General features: G+C 41.4%; 1 protein-coding gene across 2 annotated transcripts in view; it reads left to right on the forward strand.

Moving 5' to 3' along the window:
• DBR1 (debranching enzyme 1) overlaps positions 1-23,870 on the forward strand; it is a 306,852-nt gene that overhangs the window by 200,050 nt on the left and 82,932 nt on the right. The gene's annotated exons all lie outside the window — the stretch shown is intronic.

Consider the following 23,870-nt stretch of genomic DNA (forward strand, 5'->3'; position numbering starts at 1 on the left):
AGCAATATTTTCCCAGGGCAATCAATGGTTTACTGAGCATCAGTGACATCTAGGTTAGTTCAGTTGAGGTGGGGATCATTATAGCCTACACTATCTCCAAACTAAGACCTAGATTTCATTGCCTCCAATTCTTTGGTATTTCATTAAGCAATTAGCTGACCCAAGCTGACAGTGACTCACACCTTGCTAGGATTGTCAGCATTGCCTGAAACAACAGGCTGAATGAGTTGATACTGGGGGATCCTTTCTTGAGCTGTTTTTCAGAACTTAAAAGAAAATATTGCATAACCAATAAAGTGTCATAAACTTTGTAACCAAGATTGAAGCAAGATTTATTCAGTGAATAGCCATGTCCAAACAATGCATAATATCAATAGATGTCCAAAAAATCATGAGGACAATGTGTATACTTAAAGTATAAAATATATTTAGTATTGAAAAACATTCAAAAAACAGGTACAAAGATTCAAAAGAGGCCAGGAACTTCCAAGTTTTTGTCAACAAACACCGTGGACCTTCTAAAATCTTACTTGGGGTTACCATAGCACGAGTTCTAAATTGGGTTAAGTTTGGATTGGTAGTGCGTTATACCCATTGGTAGATCACTTATACATTCAACGACAACAAATGAATTAAAGGAATTGTTTCATTATTATAGATCCTTGTAATTCCAACATTCTGAAACAATTTACTTTTATTCAAAACGATATAGAACTTTAACATACTACAACTAGTTGCATGGCATGTAGCAAGAAGTGAAAGCAAAATCACAAAATAAAACTCCGTGGACTTTTAACCTAAGAATCCAAGTGGCTGAACGAGTCCTTTGCAAATCGCGAGTCAAACTCACATTGACCACGATGTTGATTTGGGGTAGCATTGGATGTGCTCTAAGCCTCAAATTTTGCAGGGAGGCTTGGGCACATGTATTCCAAAGAACCCAGAAAGCGTTTTGGGAAATTCCACCCAGAAGTGATTTTATTAAAATAATTAATATTTTTAATGGGGTTCCTAAGTCTAAACTTAGGAAAATTAAAATATTAATGGGTATTAATCTAATCAGGGGTGAAACTTCTTGAAAAAGCCATGGATCAAGTCAAAACGATTTGAGCCTTTGATTAAGATGTAATCTAGGCCGTTGGTTGTCCAACAGGAAGATATAAGAAGGGGCTTGAGGGTCATTTGGAAAACATAGAGAGAGAGAGAGAGAAAATTGATTTTTTGAAGTGAGAAGTTCTCAGGAGGAAAAATCGATTGAGGAAATATCTTGCAGTTGAGGGGCAGAGATAGAAGCTTCTGGAGAGAGAGATTCTCAGCCACAGATACATCAGCAGAGAGAGGCAGTAAGTGATCCAGAAGCTTCCACGCAGAGGTTGATGCAGGGCCAGAAGGGCCACGCAGAACCAATGTAGAGGGAGAGAGAGAAGTCCGAATTCTACAGAGGAATTCGATTTTCAGAATCCGGGAGCTGGGGTGTGAGACTGGGAGGCAAAAATCGAATCTCCTGGGCAGCAGATAAACCAACCAGAGAAGTGATGCAACACCCAAAGAGCTTGACGCTGGGCTGACGCAGACACTGCGCGGAGGCAGCCAGAAAAGCCGGGGGGCAGTCAATTTGGGGTTGGATCAACCGGGATTTCTTAGTGATTGTGTGAGGTAAACTCATAAAGCTTCTGCCAGTGTTTCTCTCTGTAACTGAATAACCTTGTGAGGTATTGAACGATGTATTCATATTTTGTTACTGCTTAATAATAATAAACCCTCAGAGCTGCTGCACTGGTTTTCCCGCATTGGGTTTTTCCAGGGACTATTTGTCCAAAAATAACTGTGTCCTATGTGTTGTATTTTTCTTTCTTGCTCAGTGTTTTGTTTCCGCATACATGTAAATTAAGTGAAAGCTTTAGAGGTATTTGCTTCAAAATTTATTGTAAGAATACAGTAAATAACTTGCATGATTTAATCAAGTAGGACAAGTAACCTCTATTTGCTGCAATAGGGATTCCGGCTTAGGAATTTTCACACATGAGTCAAACTCAGTCAACACGAGTTTGACTCGCCGAGATTCAAATCGTCTCGTTTGGTTGAAGATCCGAGTTGGAATCGTGAGTACTCGCGAGTGATCGAAGACTCCTATAACACTGATATATATATATATATACCTATTGGCAGATCATTCAAGAACAAAAAAACACACACACACACACACATATATATATATATATATAGATCATTCAAGAACAAAAAAAACATATATACATATATATATAGATATATATCTATAGATATATATATATATATATATATATATATATATATATATATATATATATATATATATGTATAAAAAAACAAGCATTTTCTAAACCAGAAAAAGGAGAAAGCCGAATTAAAGGAGAGAGAATCGAGCACATCTGCAGGATAAAATTTTGTGAATGAAGACGAGTTTCTCAGGCATCTATAGACATATTTTCGACCCCTCTGTTGTAGACCCGGAATTTCGGGGCCGAAATCTCAGGCAACCAGCTCTATGTAAATTGGCACACAGAAGGAAATCGACACTTAGGTTCCCTTTGTGGTTGCAGATTCCTCCAGAGACCCCCTTGAATGCCGACGCTTTGACCTAGAACCCGCAAGAAATGCTCAGAGTCCGGAGCTTCAGCTGCCAGGCCTTCACAGAGGTCACCTGAGCAAAACTAAGCCTTAACCTGTAATAGCATATCAAACCATTACTCTTTAAATAGAAGGTGCAGAACTGGATATTGATGTTGTACTGGACATCAGTACTAATGGAGCTGGGATCCCCATGCTCTTCCTTAATTTCCCAACTAACAACCATAAATTCCCAGGTGTTCTCCTGTTCCTTCATCCTTGCCCACAACTTCTTCCCACGAGCGACCAGAGAAAATCTGAGCTGAGGAAATAAATGTTTCTCCCAATCTTCCATTAACCTGCCTTCGGCTGTACTGGAATGCTGACCTTTGCAACATAATTTATGCCGAGGGGACTGGATTCTCACGAACTGTGATCGCTTGAGCCCAAGTGTAGTACCTCTATGAAGGACACAGACACATTGCTGCAGCAGACTAAGATAACCCATGCCACGAGGCACAAGGACAGGATGGGCCAAGCAGTGGCCGATGTGACAAGAACCAAGGAGTGGTAGACTGAACGAAATGGGGGAAGGGGCCCTGACGAAATGGAGAAGAGGAGGAGAGATAAGAATGAGGGGATTAGCAGGATGAGAGGAAGAAAGGTGATGGAGGATAGGGTGGAAAGGTAAAAAAGTAGAAGAGGGGAGGGGGAGGAAGGGGTGGGGTGGCGGGGGGAGGGGGAAGTGAGAAAATGAGGCGAGGGTGGGGTAAAGAAAGCTTAAGACCAAGTAATCTTGCAAAATCTAACTTGTTGATACTTTCTGACCTCTTGGATGAGCCAAGAATGCCATCCTCAGACCAATAGTTGTAACTCATGAATAAGAGTAGGGGATGCATACCGTTTCCTCAACCTCGTTCACTATACTTTTTTCTGCCTTCAACTAGCAAGCCAAATTTGCTTGTTTATCTGCTTCCTGGTTATTCCCTCTTAGGATATGAAAAAATGACACAAACTCAAATAAGGGGATCAACCCTTGGGATCTCTTAATTATTTGATTTAGGTTCATATTTTTTGCCGATGAACTATGGTTCATATGCTTTATGATCAACATTGAGTCTACTAGGACCTGGATCTTTCTAATGACCTTTTTTTGAGCCAATGTTAGGTTGAAAAACAAACCATAAGATTCAACTTGATTATTTGTCTTCTTACCCAGGCCCCAAGCATATCTGTCTTCAATGATTCCTTCGAGATTAATGAGAATCCATCCCCCTCCTGCCACCCCAATATGGAATGATGTTTTGACTGCTACATAATTTGGAATTTATCTTTTGCCATGGAATCTGGGATGCTTTGCCATATGTCCTTTTATGCCTAGAAATACTGGATTTGCTATCTTCAACTGACTGCTTGAAATCTAAAAACTGCTGATTTTGAGCATAAAAATCTGGAATTTGATTGCCACATCTATCCTTTGCTTAATGATTCATCGAATCATTTGCAGAACACCGATCCTCTATCTACACGAATCTGCAAGAGTAATTCTTAGATCTCATCCTTGATATCTTCACATAATTTTCACTTTCAATTTGTCTTTGATGTGTATCCTTAAAAGGGTATGGATATCTATTAGGGTTCTTTTCTTTGATAAGCCATTTATGTCTTTTGAGATCCATAAATTTTTTAGTGCTAGCTTGTGCTTATACAACCTTTGAGACTTTGCTCGCTGCGTTTTTAGGAACTCTGCTATGAATCCACCATCGACTTGATTTTGACCAAAACTAGGCAATGAAGAGGGCACTAAAAGACTTATTTGTGAAAGTTCCAGATCACCTATAGACATTCTCCAATGCATCAAAATGCTTGCAACACACAACTTGATTACCCTTAACATCCTGATGACGCACGAAAGTCTTGTTACGTTTTATAGGTCCCTGAATCATTTGCAAATATCCACAAATCTCGTTGTATTCTCTTTGGGCAATTGACATAACTGATAGGAGTTACATATGTTGCAGGTTAAAACGAATTGATGTGCAAGCAAATTTTGACTATGCCTTATTTCAACACTAGTACTTTGTCTCCATATTTCCATTTTCAGATTTGAAAATCCCTTATACAAGAGTTATCCTGCCTTCATGACATTCCCATGGTGAAAGTGGCGTGTGCAAAACTTTGAGATTTGGAGTAAGTCGTGCTAGGTTGATATCTTGCAACAACACCCATGTACAAAATGTTGTCTCATCTGGATTAGCCATCCAAAGGATTTGAACACTTTGAACGAGTTGCAAAGTTATTCCCACTGGCAGTAAAACGATCTCTTGCATGCAAAGTTTCATAGGGCTCCCATTTCTCTTAAACAAAATTTGATTTTTATTTACTCTGTTTGCTCTTTATGATACTTGTTTTTGTACCTTCAAATTGAACAAAAAAGAAAGCATAACATGTTTGTGCATTTCTTGAACCACTAAGGAGATGGCCATGCTTGAAAGGGCTCCATGATTTACCATAACCTTCTGTTTTATAACCCCTCAATTTGATATGACCATATTGAGAGGGCTTTGAAAGATGCTCACTGAAATCAAATTCATAAACCCTTGCACCAATTGTTTACATGGCAATAATAAAAAGGATTTCGTGGCATGTATCGAGCTCTATTGATCTCACCATCGACACTTTTAGGCATTTTCATTCCACAAAGGGTATTAATGAGACTCAAAACACTGACACCCTAGACTTGTTCTACTCATTTGCAAAAAATGAAACTTCTCAAACAAAGGACAACATAAAATTTCTAGTGTCCCCTTACTTGACTATGAATCATTGCTAGGCACAATCAATTTCCAATGTTGGGCGCAATTGAATCCATTAAGCAATCATTTCCAATGCGTGAACAATCAAACACAAGGTTGGAAGTATATTTCTTCAGTCAACAACTTGAACCCCTGTGTACATATATTCTCAATCGAACCTATAAATAACACACGCTGAGAAATTGAGGAGACATTCTGAATTCTTTTCTCAACAGCTGTAGCATGAAACTCAACCTGTCCGTGTCCTGGCTTGAAGGGCGATGAACAAAACACACCATGATTCCTTCACACATTAGCATGGTACTTCACATTGCAATAGCAATACTAAACTTCCAATTCTGAGTTGGCATTTGGGCAACGAGCGATCCTCTGTCTCTCGGTATTTGACATTTGGTGCTCTTCCGTTGATAACCAAACATGCTAGGGTTTGACATTTGCCTCTATATTTGGCAGTAAAGCTTCACACTATAAATGTACTCATCCATGCTTGCTAAGACATGGGTTGATTTTAGGATTTCAAGAATTCAAAATGAGGATTAAAAAAGGGCCGCGTGTTCATCCTTACGATTGTCAATTTCAAACTTGCCCTAAGAAATAACACTTGGAAACCAACAAGTGCGTGGGCATTCACAAGAGATTCCTATGAAATTTGGCTGTTTACCTAGCGGTGTAGTGAAATGCCACTTGAATGCTTTGTTAGCATCACAACATCACTTCACAGTATATTAACAATATTTCCAATTTTCTCTTTGTGCGGTTGTAGAGACGTTACCCTCAACACCCCAACCTTGAATGTATATATTTGTCTGGCGTCTCCATGAGAACTAAACATCATTCTTTTGACATCTAGCAAGGCATGAGATAGGCCCAAGCATGTTGACACATAGTGCAAAGGATTTTGACTCAAGCACTGTTTAATATATTTTTATTTATCATGGGATTAATCCCACATTTCAGAGGTAATGAGTTTCAGTGGTGTTTATATACACCCGTGGTCTTCATTTATACCGATGCATTGTGCAAAACGAATTCCCCTTTGGTGGCTTGGCGCTAGACTTTAATGTGTTGCGACTTGTGTTATGCATGCTTGAAACCTAAATTGTGACTTGGAGTGTGGTCGATAGCTAATGGACTTGGGAGATAGTTGGAGATTGGGCCTCAGGCTTGTTACCGCTCAAACTAGCAGAGGACCTAAAAGGGGGTCCTAAGGGACAACTTCTAGATCAAGGGCAACGATGGAGACTTAACCCACTGTCACCTCAGCTAAGAGTCCCTACTCTTTACGAGCTTTCACCAATGGGAGGAGTCCTAGTATATAGAAAGTCAATTGTGAAGGATGAATCAACAAATGGATGTGAAGTGACCTTAATGATCCTTTCCTTAGAAGGAGGTGAATATTTAAGGGCTAGGTGAAGGCAATATGACTTGTAAAGGAGTTTTTCAATCCCTAAAATCCTTGCAAAACTTGGATTCCCGAGTCGTCTTGGAAGAATTGTCTTTGATGAGAAATGGGACGACACGGGCCAAGTGGACTCCAAGTTAGGTCAAGGGGGGAGGGTTTAGCAACCAATGATGAGCTTGACCTAATTAGAGAAGAGAAGGGGATCAAAGAAATTTTCTTCAATGAAAGTCCCTATGAGGTAACTAGCTTAAGGAAAACCAAGCACAAGAATTGGTCTTTGAGCTAGGGCTTGCGATATCTCAAGATCCCACTGTTGGAATCACATGAAATTTGAGGGCTTCTTGAGGACACACTAGTGCAGTTGTGGACCAAAAATCGAAATATTTGCATGGCTAGATTGTGAGATATTTGATGCCCTAGGTGACCTATGGGGCTAGACTTAGAAAGAAGAGGAGAAGGTAAAGAAAAATAAATTTTAAGGTGATCACGTATGGTAGACCAGTGCCTAATACTTTGGGGAGATTGGAGTCAAGAATGATTATGAATTCGGATTTGATTTTCTTGGTTAAGGAGGCCTTAAAGGCAACTTCACTTAGCACTAGGGCAAAGGAGAGCAACTTCAAAGACTTTATACTTCGTTTTGCAAAATAGATGGCTTATCAAGATAAATTTCAACCATGAAATACCCTAGGAACTTTCACTCACCATACATGGCCCATACATGAAGCATCACTATCTAGAAACAAAATTTCCACAACTTCGCAATAATAGATGCAACAAATTAGCCCTAAAATAGCGAAATCCTAGCAACAATGTATGTGAAAAAATAGAGCATAGAATAGCATTAAAATTGCACTTACATGTATTAGAGTATATCCAACCATCAAAATTTGCCAAACAAGAAGCTCCAAGACAAGAGAAAATGATCCAAACATCAAAATTCATTCCATGCTCCAAAATTTCGTCCACCAAGAAGGATAACGAAGTTCTCTAAAGAGATACAAGTTCAACCAAGTGATGATGCTAAAATGAATCCTCATCACTTCTATTTATACACTTCTAATGAGTTCGATTTAGCTACTTGGGCCTACATTAGCCCCCAATATAAAATAATGTTCAAAATAACTAACTTTTGGAGACAAACCCACCAAACTAGCTCATAAACAAAAGAATAAGTCTCTCAAGAGGTTGAATGATCAATAATACATGTTGTTGGGCCTTTTAAGAAGCCTGATGAAGTCCATAAGTGCCACAATGATGAATATGACTCCTAAAAGTAGTAGACAAGGGGTTGGCCACTTGTTCTCCAAACAATAAACTTGTGGTGCTCCCAGTGGGTGTGAGGGCACACAAGTAACCTCATGGGCCTCCAAGTAGGTTGAATATGCCTTTAAACCATCTGTAAGGGCTCAGATGATGGTGTAAGTGATGCCACATCAGCATACAAGTCCTGGGTCATCTACTAAGTGTATGGTACAACTGTGGGGCCGGTTGGGCATGGTGAACCGGTGCATCTTCCTCGTCCAATAGGTGAATCTTGAGCAATCTCTGAACATCTCTGGGGATCCATGGAGTGTTGTCTACTGTTGTGGAGGTCCATGGCTCTCAACGCACACCTTACATGTGCCAATGTAGCCAATGTAGCCCTCGGGAGGGTAAGGAACCCATATAGGGAGACCAAACCCAAAATGGAGACCATTTGCAATCCTGCATAAGATCCAATGCATCCCCTAGCCTTCTAGTACAACAAGTCATCAAAGGAAATCGAGTTAAAGAGCTTACAAACCATGGACAACAGGTGGGCACTTCATAATGGCATGCCCTTCCATAGTGGGCTTTGGCATGTGCTAATGTCTCCAAGCTCCAAATGGGGTTAACCAAGTATCCTATTAGGTGGTTTCTACCTTTAAAGGGGATAGTATGTCCAAGGTACATCCTTCAAAGGGTGGTGGCATGTGATAAATAGATGAATGGAGTAGGGAATGAAAAGGGGCAACCCTGGGCCACATGCTGGGGTACTAGGGTAGCTAGCAAAAGGGAAACCCACACTTGGGTATATAATGTATAGGAGGGAGCAATCGTGGTGCATGAGGTGCTTCGACCTTGATTTTTCCACCCTTCTTTATATGCCTTTTGCCTTTTATGATTTTTCTTTGATTAACTGCTCGGGGCTCAAGGGATAAGAGCATGATGTGTAAGGTATAGCAGTGCATAACCCTTTTAGGGTAGGGCGGTTCATTGCCCACCAGGGTTTGGGACAATCATCGGTTCTTGAATGATAAAGGAGGCTCATCTAGGCCTGTAGGAACTAGGGTGATGGCCATGATAATGGGGCAGAGCTCATGCATTAGCTTTTTCCCATGTGCTAAATGTGTTTGTCTCGACCATCTTTTTCATTTTGTGGTAAATATTCCTGTTGAATGTGGCCAATTATGCTTTTACTTTTATTTTCAGCTGCATCAACCTCCGGGGCATCATTCCAGGCCTGACCCAAGGTGTGGGCAAGGGGAGGGGGAAGGCTAACCCTATGTGGACCCAGTGGAGGAATGTGGACCCAGGTGGGAGAAATGATGAATGGGGTTATAATGAGTGGAAGGGGAATGATTTCTGTGGATGAGGGAGCGGGACCACGCAACCAAAATCATGGTTTCCCATGAAGTATCATTTCTAAAGCCCAAAGGTCAGTCAAAGAGATCCCACAGGACTAGGGTCCAAGGTTAACATCCAAAAGAGGTATAGGGGACAAGAGCACAAACCTAGCCCACTCTTTCCACCGAATCCCCCCATTAATCCATGCCCAAAAGTTTCCATGATAAGTAAACTACAATACTCAATTACCAAATGACAAGGCATACCTTCAGGTTTGGGAGGCCCACCTTCAAACATACGACCATGACAGATGGGTGAGGGACCACATGGCTGGCTCAGGTGGCGGAGAAATGGCACAACGAGCTAGTTGGTGGTTGCAAGGGGCTGCTGGCTACCAATCGAGGACCATCTTCTAGAAAAAAAAATTTCTAGGGATATCACCCACAAAATGGTGGGTAACATCTAGCTCCAACTGGGACGTGATCTATCAAACAGTGGGCAAAGCTACACAAATGGGAGGTCACGAGAACACCAACAATCTCTTGGTACACTGCAGACCTGTTATCTGCATGTAGATGAAAGACATGGGACAACATGCTTTCACAGCGTCTCATGATCGCACATGCTTGGATTAGACCCCTAAAATGAACTCATAAAAATAAATTTTCAAATGTAGTTTTAAATCTAAATGCAACTTAATCTATCATGAGAAATATCATATGACATTAATTCTAATGCGAAAATCAACATGCAATGCATCCTACCCTAACATGCATATGGTATAAAACTAATACTAAGTGTAATCATAAAGCCAATGCAACTAACATACTATCAAATCAATATAAATATGCCGACCTATATGATTATTCATGTGGCAAATGCCAAAGCGAATGTGGACAAAATCATATGGATGATAAGGCCGATGGGACGTAGGAAAATACAATGCCGACACAAGGATGATCACGTGAGAAGACGTAAGAAAATGATGTAATCTAGTCCATGAGATCCTCTCGTCTAACCAAAATCTAGAGATGTCAATGATTAGGCCCATAAAATCTTTATAGATCGCAACCTTGGGCATATGATGGTCCTTATTATTTATGTCATATTTTAGGGCCTCTACAGAGTTATGATTAGTAGGAATGGGCGACTGACGAGATGGAGAAACACAAGTAGGTTGCCTATGATAATCACAATGGATAGGGGAGGTTATAGATTGATCATGATCCTGAGGGGGCGCCCAAGGAGATAAAGAATATTCAATGAGGGGTTCTTCCTTGAAACTATACTCAGAAAGGGGAAAAAGATCAAGGTCACTTGAGATCATATGAGAACAAGCACGGGAATCACTCTCAAAATGATGAACAAGGGAAGAAGGCAAAGGGGAGGGTGGAGTGTTATATCCAATAGGTTTCTCTTCCCCAAAATCATAATCTAAAGGCTCAGGTGATTTGAATATAGAATCATAAGGAGGATGTTGAAATTTCTAAGTCTGACACATTAGAAATCCCCACTGCATTATTTGGTTTATTATCTCCTACTTGTTCTTTCCATTAACAAGTTATTTATAAATATAAATACCGAAATAAACACAAATGCAACCTTAACACATATACAGATCAACAACTGAAATAACTAAGACAATCACACAAGGGACACCGTTATTTTTGGACAAATGTCCCCGGAAAAACCCAATGCGGGAAAACCGGTGCAGCAGATATGAGGGTTTTATTATTATGCAATTTCTGAATACAACTAGGGTGCCAGAAATGGCTCACCCTTCAGAGAATTTCCTTGGTAGAAGTACCTCTCCTTGGAGATAGATATTCCGGTTGATCAGCAACCAGATGATTGATCCCACAGCAACTTCGACAGTTCCTTAGCTGGACAGCGAAAGCTGATCCAAGCTTCTCTCTAGAACTGCGTCACCCTCCAAGGACTGCGTCACCCTTTTCTGCTCTGCGTCTGCCTCTCAGCTCCCAGTCTGCCCCACGAAAGTCCCTCAGCGCTGCCTCTTCAACCCACCATTAGCTCTGCTAGCCTTTGAGCAGCCTCTATTGCCTCTGCGTCAGCCTCTTGGCCTTCTGCGTCAGCCTCTTGGCCCTCTGCATCTTCTGCGCTGGCCCACTCAGCCTCTGCGTCAGCCTTCCAAGGCTCTGCGCTGTCTCTACATTAGCCTTCCAAGGCTCTGCGCTGTCTCTCCGACACTTTCTCTGCCTCTCTGATATGTATTCTCGGCCTTCTGCCCCTCGCTGCAACATATCACTAACTCGATTTCTCAGCAAACCCTGCCCCAGAAAATCGAATTCTTGATCAACTTGGTGTATCTCCAACTGACTCTCAAGCCTCCTCTTATACTTTTCCTGTTGACAATTCAACGACCGAGATTAAGTCCCTAATCAATGACTAAGATTAGATTTGGCTTGATCCTCATCATTTAGAACTTTTTCATCCATTTTATATTAGTACACATTAATATTTTAATTTTCCCAAGTTTAGACTTAGGAACCCCATTAAAAATATTAATTATTTTAATATTTCTCCATCGGGGTGGAATTTCCCCAAACGATTTTTGGGTCTTGGAGATCTTATGTGCCTTAGCCTCTCCACCAATTTTCATGGCTAGAGCACATCCGATGTACCACAAATCAACACTCCTTAGCGAGGAGTGTGCTTTAGTAATGCTCCACCACTGGAACATCACACTGATCCTTCGCACTGGTACCTGTGCTGATGCTTGGCCTGCTGCCTCACATCCTTTGCACTGCTGCAACCTGTACTGCTGCCCATGACACTGCCACTGCCACTGCTACATTTGTACTGCAGCTCCCTCTCAATATGCTGCCCATGCTGCCCCTTGCATTGCCACTGTTAACTGCTGCACTGCAACTCAATTACCGAGAAGTAGGTAATTGACTTCCCCAAATACCGACATCCCAGTCAGTCTGGAAGCCTTGTGATGCTGAAACTGCCTCTGTTGCTAACCCTTGCTCCCTCTGCTGCCACTGCGCTGCTGCGAACACCTCTGTGCCTCTCATACTGCTGCAACGTTTGCTGCCCTGCTACAGACTTTTGCACTCTAGCCTTGCCTTGCTGCTCCATCACACTTTGCTCCACCCGACATCTGTCATCATGCTACTGTCGTTAAGGGTTCCTGTAGCTGGATGTGATCCAAGAGTTTGGGCACCTCAAGGATCCTGCCCCTAGTATGTAGTCCTCCTGATTACAACTTGATGTCACCCCACCTTTTCTTTAGAGGTGCATGAGCAGTCATGGCACAATCGTCATCAATCTCAACCTCTTTCTCCACCTTAGCTGGAGCTGCCTTTGAATCAAAAGTCTCTCCCTTGTTTTTCTTCCTAGGACACTGGGATGCATAATGTCCCAGCTCCCCACAATGGAAGCACTTAACCTTGGAGATGTCTTTCTTCTTCCTCTTTCCTTTTTGTCCCGCAGATGCTAGAGCCGCACCCTCCTCCTCTTTCTTGATTTGACCTCCCTTGCCACTAATCCTCGCCTTGGTTATCCTCCTGATCTCTTCTTGGCGAAGAGCTGCCCACATCTCCTCCCAATCCGGAAGAGTAGCCCTGCCCAAAATACTTTGGACAAATGTCTCCCATCCCTCGGAGACTGCATTCAGGGCAGTCCTAACCATAAATTCTAGATCCGATGTAGACCCCACGGAAGTAAGCTGGTCGTGAATCTCCTGCAACCTGAGAAGGAATGGATCTATCTGCTCTCCCTTATGCATCTGATATGACCGCAGCTGATTCTCCAATAGCATCTTCCGTTGCACGGAAGAGCCCTGGTATAAGGTGGTCAGGGTGTCCCACATCTCCTTTGCTGTGTTCTTCTTAGCAATATGTGGTATGACATGATCTTTGACCCCATCTAGGATCATGCACTTCACCCTTGCCATTGCATCCTCATACTTCTCGTTCTCAGTTGGGTTAACTGGGATAGCCACATTTTTCAAGGCAAAGTCCTTGATGTGATTTCGATCCAGGACTGCCAGGATCTTGGCCTTCTAGATGACAAAGTTGGAAGCCCCATCCAACCTGTTTTGATTCTTTATTCCATTCACTGCCATTTCAGCTCCTCTTCTGGACTCCCTCTGAGTCTCGACTCCCCTCTTGGAAATCTCCCTCTAAGTCCTGATTTCCCTTCTAGAAATCCTCTGGCCAACTGTCGAACCGCTCCTCTCCAATCCTCCTTGCAACTGCAACTCGGATCTGGATTCCTTGGCTAGAAATCCGTTGAGGTAGTGACTCCCTCTACCTTGGTCCTGCCTCCTTAGACACTGTTTTGCTTTGACAGAAACAACGTCCCACCAGCTCCACAAATCATAGTCTGCCCATAGCTCCCCAAGCCTCGACAATCGAAGAAACTGAGCCTTTCAGGCTCTGCGCAATCCCAACAAAGGCTGAACCTTCTCCTCCTGGCCACAACGTCGATCCTTCCTGGCTGAGAAAGATGACTGGGCACTGTGTAGGTCTGATCTGCCCTTCTTTGCCTTTGTGCTGACCCTCCTCCTGGCTTGAAATGATGATGCAGGCTCTGCGTCACTTCCTCTCTTGCTGCTTTAGCTCTGGAACAACGCTGTCTCTCGAGACAGCTACTACTGTTGCAAATTTCAGATTTCTGCTAGTGCCTTAAATCCTTCTGTGATTTGCAATGCTTTGATACCATGTTGAAATTTCTAAGTCTGACACATTAGAAATCCCTACTACATTATCTGGTTTATTATCTCCTACTTGTTCTTTCCATTAACAAGTTATTTATAAATATAAATACTGAAATAAACACAAATGCAACCTTAACACATATACAGATTAACAACTAAAATAACTGAGACAATCACACAAATAACTGAGACAATCACACAAGGGACACTGTTATTTTTGGACAAACGTCCCTGGAAAAACACAATGCGGGAAAACCAGTGCAGCAGATATGAGGGTTTTATTATTATGCAGTTTTTGAATACAACTAGGGTGCCAGAAATGGCTCACCCTTAAGAGAATTTCCTTGGCAGAAGTACCTCTCCTCGGAGACAGATATTCCGGCTGATCAGCAACCGGATGATTGATCCCACAACAACTTCGCCTGTGCCTTAGATGGACAACGAAAGCTGATCCAAGCTTCTCTTTGGAACTGCGTCACCCTCCAGGGACTGTGTCACCCTTTTCTGCTCTGCGCAGAGGCTAGCAAAGCTGATCCCAGTCTGCCCCACGAAAATCCCTCAGCGCTGCCTCTTCAGCCCAGCATCAGCTTTGCTAGCCTCTGCGCAACCTCTACTACCTCTGCGTCAGCCTCTTGGCCTTCTGCGTCAGCGTCTTGGCCCTCTACGTCTTCTGCGCTGGCCCTCTTAGCCTCTCCGTCAGTCTTGACTGCCTTTGCGTCAGTCTTCCATGGCTCTGTGTTGTCTCTTCGACACTTCTCTGGCTCTCTGATATGTATTCTCGGCCTTCTGCTGAACTGGCCCTCGCTGCAACATATCACTAACTCGATTTCTCAGCAAGCCATGCCCTAGAAAATCGAATTCTTGATCAACTTGGTGTATCTCCAACTGACCCTCAAGCCTCCTCTTATACTTTTCCTATTGACGATTCAACGATTGAGATTAAGTCCCTAATCAACGACTAAGATTAGATTTGGCTTGATCCTCGTCCTTTAGATCTTTCTCACCCATTTTATATTAATACACATTAATATTTTAATTTTCCTAAGTTTAGATTTAGGAACCCCATTAAAAATATTAATTATTTTAATATCTTTCCATCCGGGTGGAATTTCCCCAAACGATTTCTGGGTCTTGGAGATCTTATGTGCCTTAGCCTCTCCACCAATTTTCATGGCTAGAGCACATCCGATGCTACCACAAATCAACAGAGGAGCGTTATTGATTTCCTTAGTATCATAGATTGGGCCTTTCCTAACAGGAAAATTGATCACTTCCAATTGCCCCTCCTTATGCAAGGGAAAATAAAATTTCTCCTTCCCAAGGGCATCAATGGATATGTCATCATAAATAATACTTGAGAGAAAGGGAGGACCAATTTCAACCTCATCCTCCTTGTCGGTGTCGTAAATGGGAGCACAATCAAATTGAGGACCAACAATTTCCCATTTCTCCTTTTCAATATGGAAGTAATCTCCAATATCATCTTCTAAGGGGAAAATGGGATCACCTTCCTCAAGGTTCTCAAAAGGAGAGTCATTAGGAGTAATATCCTCGAGAAAGGTAAGGTTAGTCTCAACTTCATCCTTCCCAACACATGTGTTCTCAAAATCATCCTTTTCGTCATGTGGACCTGAGGAGGACTCGTCTTCTTGCTCATTACTTAGATTCTCAATGTCTTGATGATGGTCAATGAAGGCTTCCTCTTGGATGCTTAATGTGGGGCATACTTGAAAATGTCTAAGAAAGCCATCAACGAACTCCTCAATAGATGAGATGCTCTTAGGTTCATGATCATGCAGCCATGAGTTATGACCACCGAGAGATCCCATGAACAACATAAGGACATCTTGGTGAACAACCTCCTCTCTTGAAGCATGTGCAGAAAATCTTTCTATGTGGTCAATTGCGGAGAGTGGATCACCATCAAACACGGGCACCCCACGTACCATCCTTCCCGTGACATGATTAGGGTGCCCAAGGATGCTAGCAATGTCCAAAGCGGGAAATTTATCAAAGAAAGACAACCTATTTGAGATATACATGAAAAATATGTAGGAGTCGCCAAGGTGAATTTAAAGATGCTTAGAAAAATGCTTGCTTCACCCTACAAGCATCGACCTTAAAGTTCAATGAAGAACTAGGGTTTCGTTCTTCCAATGGAGTCGCCAATAATGTTATATCAATATGTCGTATGGGGAACAAAACACATGTTTCGTGTCCCCAGTAATGTTGCCAAAATGTTACCGCTCAAACTAGCAGGGGGACTAAAAGGGGGTCCTAAGGGACAACTGCTATATCAAGGGCAACAATGGAGACTTAGCCCACTGCCACCTCAGCTAAGACTCCCTACTCTTTATGGACTTTCACCGATGGGAGGAGACCCAGTATATAGAAAGTCACTTGTGAAGGATGAATCAACAAATGGATGTGAAGTGACCTTAATGATCCTTTCCCTAGAAGGAGGTTAAGAATGGAGTTTGCTTGCTCTTTAAGCAAGGTACACAGCTTTCTAGGAGAAGGAGGTGAGGATTTAAGGGCTAGGTTAAGGGGATATGACTTGTAAAGGAGTTTCCTAATTCCTAAAATCCTTGCAAAACTTGGATTCCCAAGTTGTCTTGTAAGAATTGTCTTTGATGAGAAATGGGACGACACAGGCCAAGTGGACCCCAAGTTAGGTCAAGGGGGGAGGGTTTAGCAGCCAATGATGAGCTTGACCTAATCAGGGAAGAGAAGGGGATCAAATATTTTTTTTTCAATGAAAGGTGGCACAATGATCCCTATGAGGTAACTAGCTTAAGGAAAACCAAGAGCAAGAATTGGTCTTTGAGCAAGAAAATAACTCTTTTCCTCAGAACATTTGCATAATCTTAAATACCTAGGTAAAAAAATTGAGAAAGCATCTTCCACTTGATCATCATCAAACATATCAAAATACTCTCGAAAACATTCAATAGACAAAGGATCTTCAACATACCCTGTCATCTCGATTGACTAGGCAACTGGATCTATAGTTCAAGCTCTGAATTCTTCGAATAGTGGAGTGACCATGAAAGTTCTGACTTCTGGAATTTGACAATGGAGTCGCCAGGTGAATGGTGCACAACCGCTTTGTGTGTGACCTTTGTTCACCATCAAAAGTCAAATCTGATTCTTTGTCGTACTACCTAGGGATGACATCACCTTCGTTCCCTGGCAACGACACCAATATGTTATCACTCAGAAGTTTTCCTTGGCTGTGGAAGGAAACTCACTGAGTAAAACTTCAACCGCTTTGGATTGAAAGCTGGCCCTTCGATCTAGAGAGGGATTTCTCCTTAACTCTACCACTCAAGGTCACTTTAGCAGTAGGTCATTAAGCTCATTGGCTAGATTTGTTTTGACATAAATGAATTTGGTTTGGAAAGTAATGAAAGAGACCATTGGGCATGGAGTCTTTGACAAAAGATAAATTCTTGCTAAACACAGATCACATGAACAACTATAAACAAAGGCAAGATAACTCACAATTTCTTTGACAGGTTATCATCAAGGTATGTAGAAGACTATAGAAGATAAACATCAAGACAGCACTGAGATTTTTGCAGTGATATTTAAGCTGAAAGAACAATTAAGCATCCAAATAACATGAATCTGAGCAATTCCACATGAATTCTAATTCATCAAACTTTATCCAAATGCTGAAGACAAATGTTCAGAAGGTGTGACTAATGAGAAATTTAAACACAGTAGAAAACGACAGGAAATTATTCATACATGAATCTCTGCAAACTGGCATATAAGACTGTTTATAGAAAAATATATATTAATCTCAAAAAGTACAACAATACTCGGGAATTTTCCACAAAACTCCAATCCCTCTTTATTACAAATTATCACTTAAATACAAAAACATGCTCTCAATCTGTTTCTAATTTTCAGGGAACAGAAATACAAAAATAAACAAAAAGATAAAGCTGTTACGAATAATTGCAAGGAATTCGGAAAATTGTTTGCCATAAAGTCTGAGAATAATCCATTGGTACCAGGTGTTTTGTTCTTCATTTGACTGTCGAAAGTCTTGAGATCAAATGCCCTTAAATATGGAATAATGTTTTAAGTTTTAACTGCTACATAATCTGGAATTTATCTTTTGCCATGGAATCTGGGATGCTCTGCCATATGTCCTTTGATGCCTAGAAATACTGAATCTGCTATCTTCAACCGACTGCTTGAAATCTAAAAACTGCTGATTTTGAGCATAAAAATCTGGAATTTGATTGCCACATCTATCCTTTGCTTTATGACTCATTGAATCATTTGCAGAACATCAATCTTCTATCTACTGTGAATTCCATTTGACATTCTATTTGCAAAATAAACAAATACATGAATCTGCAAAAGTAATTCTTAGATCTCATCCTTGATATCTTCACATAATTTTCACTTTCAGTTTGTTTTTGATGCGTAATTTTAAGAGGGTATGGATATCTATTAGGGTTATTTGCTTTGATAAGCCATTCATATCTTTTGAGATGCATAGAGTTTTCAATGCCAGCTTGTGCTTATACAACCTTTGAGACTATGCTTGCTGCGTTTTTAGGAACTTTGCTTTGAATCCACCATCAGCTTGATTTTGACCAAAACTAGGCTTTGAAGAGGGCATTAAAAGACTTATTTGTGAAAGTTCCAGATCACCTATAGACATTCCCCAATGCATCAAAATGCTTGCAACACACAGCTTGATTACCCTTGACATCCTGATGATGCACCAAAGTCTTGTTACGTTTTAGAGGTCTCTGAATCATTTGCAAACATCCACAAATCTTGTTGTATTCCCTTTGGGCATAACTGATAGGAGTTACATATGTTGCAGGTTAAAATGAATTAATGTGCAAGCAAATTTTGACTATGCCTTGTTTCAACACTACTACTCTGTCTCCATATTTCCATTTTCGATTTGAAAGTCCCTTAAACAAGAGTTGTCCTGCCTTCATGACATTCCCAGGCTGAAAATGGCGTGTGTAGAACTTTGAGATATGGAGTAAGTCGTGCTAGGTTGATATCATGCAACAACACCCATGTGCAGAAAGTTGTCTCATCTGGATTGGCCATCCAAAGGATTTGAACACTTTGAACGAGTTGCAGAGTTATTCCCACTGGCAGTAAAACGATCTCCTGCATGCAAAGTTTCATAGGGCTCCCATTTCTCTTAAACACAATTTGATTTTTATTTACTGTCTACTCTTCATGATATTTGTTTTTGTACCTTCGAACTGAACAAAAAAAGAAAGCATATCATGTTTGTGCATTATGATTTACCATAACCTTCTGTATTATAACCCCTCAATCTGAGATCAGCTTACAATCACCATCTTGAGAGAGCTTTGAAAGATGCTCACTGTAATCAAATTCATAAACCCCTGCACCAATTGTTTTCATGGCAATAATAAAAGGATTTTGTGGCATCTATCGAGCTCTATTGGTCTCACCATTGACACTTGTAGGCATTTTCATTCCACAAAGGGTATTAATGAGACTCAAAATGCTGACCCCCTGGACTCGTTCTACTCATTTGCAAAAATTGAAACTTCTAGAACAAAGGACAGCATCCAATTTCTAGCACCCCCTTACTTGACAATGACTAATTGCTGGGCACAATTAATTTCCAACGCTTGGTGCAATTGAATCCATTAAGCAATCGTTTCCAATGCGTGAGCAATCAAACACAAGGCCGGACATATATTTCTTCAGTCAACAACTTGAACCCCTGTGTACATATATACTCAATCGAACTTATAAATAACACACTTTGAGAAATTGAGGAGACATTCTGAATTCTTTTCTGAACAACGGTAGCATGAAACTCGATATGTGCATGTTGTGGCTTGAAGGGATATGAACAAAACACACCATGATTCCTTCACACATCAGCATGGCACTTCACATTGCAATAGCCACACTAAAGTTCCAATTCGGAGTAGGCATTTGGGCAACGAGTCATCCTCTGTCTCTTGGCATTTGACATTTGGCGCTTTTCTGTTGATAACCAAACATGCTAGGGTTTGACATCTGCCTCTATATTTGGTGGTAAAGCTTCACACTATAAATGTACTCATCCATGCTTGCTAAGACATGGGTTGATGTTAGGATTTCAAGAACTCAAAATGAGGATTTAAAAAGGGCTGTGTGTTCATCGTTATGATTGTCAATTTCCAACTTGCCCTAAGAAATAACACTTGGAAACCAACAAGTGCGTGGGCATTCACGAGAGCTTCATACTAAATTTGGGCATTTACCTGGCAGTGTACTGAAATGACACTTGAGTGCTTTGTTAGCATCACAACATCACTTCACAGTGTATTGACAATTGTTCCAATTTTCTCTCTGTGCGGTTGTGGAGGTGTTACCCTCAACACCCCAACCTTCAATGTATATAGTTGTCTGGCGTCTCCATGAGAACTGAACATCATTTTTTGGAATCTAGGAAGGCGTGAGATAGGCCCAAGCATGTTGACACATAGCGCAGAGGGTTTTGACTCAAGTATCGTTTAATATATTTTTATTTATCATAGGATTAATCTGACAGTTGAGAGGTAATGAGTTTCAGTGTGTTTATATACATCCATGGTCTCCATTTATATTGACGCGTTGTGCAAAACGAATTCCCCTTCGGTGGCTTGTCGCTAGACTTTGATGTGTTGCGACTTGTGTTATGTATGCTCGAAACCTGAATTGTGACTTGGAGTGTGGCCGATAACTTGTGGACTTGGTAGATAGTTGGAGATTGGGCCTCAGGTCCACTTTTTTTTTATTATTATTAAATAATCACTTTGACCTTGCAATGAACCCGAGACCAAAATTAGCCTTAGAAATTGTTTTTTCCCCCAACCCTGCAACATTTTGCTCTACATTCCATATTTTTGTACCCAATTCCAACTTTTTTGTCATTTGCTACGCTGGCGCTACAAAATCTCAAACTTCACGAGCGCTGCAAAATCTGAGTACTAACACTAGGGACAAACCCCTTTTAGGAAACCTGCTTGTTTAGAAATTTAACCATTCACTAACATATAATTTGTTAGCGCTTTTCCTTTTTAATCATTAAATCAATGTTGACAAATTATCTGTCAACGCGTCCCAGAACTGTTTAAAACTTAGAACACTAGATTAGTTTGAACTTTGAGCTGCTATTGAAACTTGAATTGTGATAATAGATAGCATTGAGCCAAGGATTGTTGAGGAAGCAAGAAAGAAGAGAGCGCTAGAAGTAGAAGCAAAGTTATCCAAACCATCAACTCCAATTCAAGACAATAAATTGTTGAAAATGCTTGATTGTTAAGGGAGAGAAGAAGTCGACTCAAGAGTGGCAAGGGCCATCTTTGCTTGTGGAATCCCTTTTAATGTGGTTTGATCCTGTTAATTTTAGATAACAATGGTATTTTCATGCTTAAACGCAATTTCATTTCAATTTTCTTATTAGCCCAATATCAATGTCCAGTTTAGCAATCACATCAACATGAACATAAACAATAATAGTGGAAGACAAGCAATACAACAGGACACAAGATATGGCACCAGCCAGGGACAAACCCCAATGTGGGGAAACCCTTGATCAATTCATCTTATTGTTCTTCAAAAGTTCAGTAGAGAGAGAGAGTAAAATATACAATATTCACCTGCCCAATCAAAGTGAAATATGACTAGTCAAACAGCAGTAATAGAAAGCCCTAACTAGAAAGTCAACGCTGGTCAACAGGGCAGATTTTGACCTCCAAAACAGCTCGGTCAAACTTGGTCAACTTGGCCTCCAACAGCTAGTCAAATCAGCCCAAAAACAGTCCGAAAAAGTCCAGTCAAATCTGGTCAATGAAAGTCAATGCTGCAACAAACCCTTCTGCAGTCAACGCTGGTCAAACAATGGTCAAACAACCTCAATTTCTGTGCCCAGAAATGCGGCCTACCCAAACAAAGATCCCCCACACAAAACCGCAGTCAAAATAGGTCAACACTGGTCAACGCAAGTCAAAACAACCCTCCTGCAACTTCGGTCAACGCAGGGACAGAAAACCCTTCTCTTCTTCGCACATGTGGAGAGATGCCTCTGAAATTCGTACCCAATCAACGAAGGAGAGAGAAGAATGAGTGTGAGTGAGATGCCAAAATGAGGAGGAGGCTCCTTGTATTTATATGCAACGTTGAGGTGCAATTTTGATGGCTGGCCGACATTGACAATCTGTCCATAATCAAAATAAATTTATAATTCCATTTGTACATGTTAGAATGGGATGATCTTTAGATCAATCCTACAACTCTCGGAGAGAGGAATCCAATGAAAACATTAGCTGCCTCATATGAGCTGTCCAAGGTGAAGTTTGGTCCTAGTTGCCAAATTTAACACTCCCTCTAAACTAGGGAGAACTTCACTTGCCAAACTGTCTAACAATCTGTATCATCCATGTCTCTGCTCTGCTCTTCTTTGCTGAACAACGAAGAAAGAAGAATTGATCGAGAATGTATCATACCATTCTCCACTGACCTGAAGTCGGTCTCCAATAATAGAGTGTGTCATACCACTCTTAACTGACGCGAAGTCAGTTTCCATTGATCTTAGATCAATATCAACATCCTAGCATAGGGAGTACGGTAGTACACGATGCGTCCATCGGCAGTACTATGGTCCCTATCCTCATTTCCCTACTCATTGGCCAGATGAGAGGTACTTCCCATGAGTCCCAGACTGCATGGGTAGGATGTGCTGACAGGAGAAGGTGAACCACTCATCCTGCTCATATGCCAGACGAGAAGGTGAACCACTCATCCTATGCATATCTCAACATGGAGTATCATAGAGGAAGGTGAACCACTCACCCTGTACATCGCGCATCATTAGGAGAAGGTGAACCACTCACCCTATGGTTGCTCATCGCTCCAAGAAGTACCCCACGCCCCCTGGAGCTCCCAGAGTTCAACATCCATCTCATACGAGACCCTCATAAGAGGGTCTCTCCACGACTCCAAGTTGTTCATGGAAGGTTAAGAATTGACCTTCCTTAGGGGCTACGTAAAAATATCGACGACCTGATCATCAATCCTAATGTGTTGGAGCCTTATTGCTCTCCGTTCTACCATATGCTGGATAAAGTGGTCCCTGATATCAATATGCTTGGAGTGGTCATGAAACACGAGATTCTCAGAAAGACGAATCCCACTCTGGTTGTCGCAATAGATCACGGTGGTATCCGACACATGTCCAAACAACTCACTAAAGAGCTTCCTCAACTAAGCAACTTCACAAGAAGCCATACTAGCAGCTATGTATTCAGCCTCAGCGGTGCTCAAGGCAACCGACTTCTGCTTTCTGCTCATCCATGATATCGAAGCAAAACTTAGAGAGAAGCAACATCTAGATGTGCTTTTACGATCCACCACACTGCAAGCCTAGTCTGCATTAGAGTAACCATGTAGCCTCACATTCCCGACAATGTATCTGAATCCATAAGTGATTGTGCCCCGAAGATGTCTTAAGAGATTCTTGGCAACAATCCAATGTATGTGATGAGGTTCGACCATAAACTGACTCAATGTATTCACTGCAAAACATATGTTCGGACGACAGTTCACCAAGAACATCAGGGCCCCCACGAGTTGACGATACTCAAAAGGATTTCCCAAGTCGGGCCTAGCAACACTTCTGCATAACTTCTTGAAGTTAAGTTCCATCGGAGTAGTCACAGACTTGCAGTCCACCATCCCAAATCTTTCAAGTAGCTTCACGATGTATTTTCCTTGAGAAAGGAAAATCTCACCTGGC

The sequence above is a fragment of the Pinus tabuliformis genome, chromosome J, assembly GCF_031772625.1.
Source record: "Pinus tabuliformis cultivar Carrire ecotype Pingquan chromosome J, CPIR1, whole genome shotgun sequence".
Classification (NCBI taxonomy): domain Eukaryota; kingdom Viridiplantae; phylum Streptophyta; class Pinopsida; order Pinales; family Pinaceae; genus Pinus; species Pinus tabuliformis.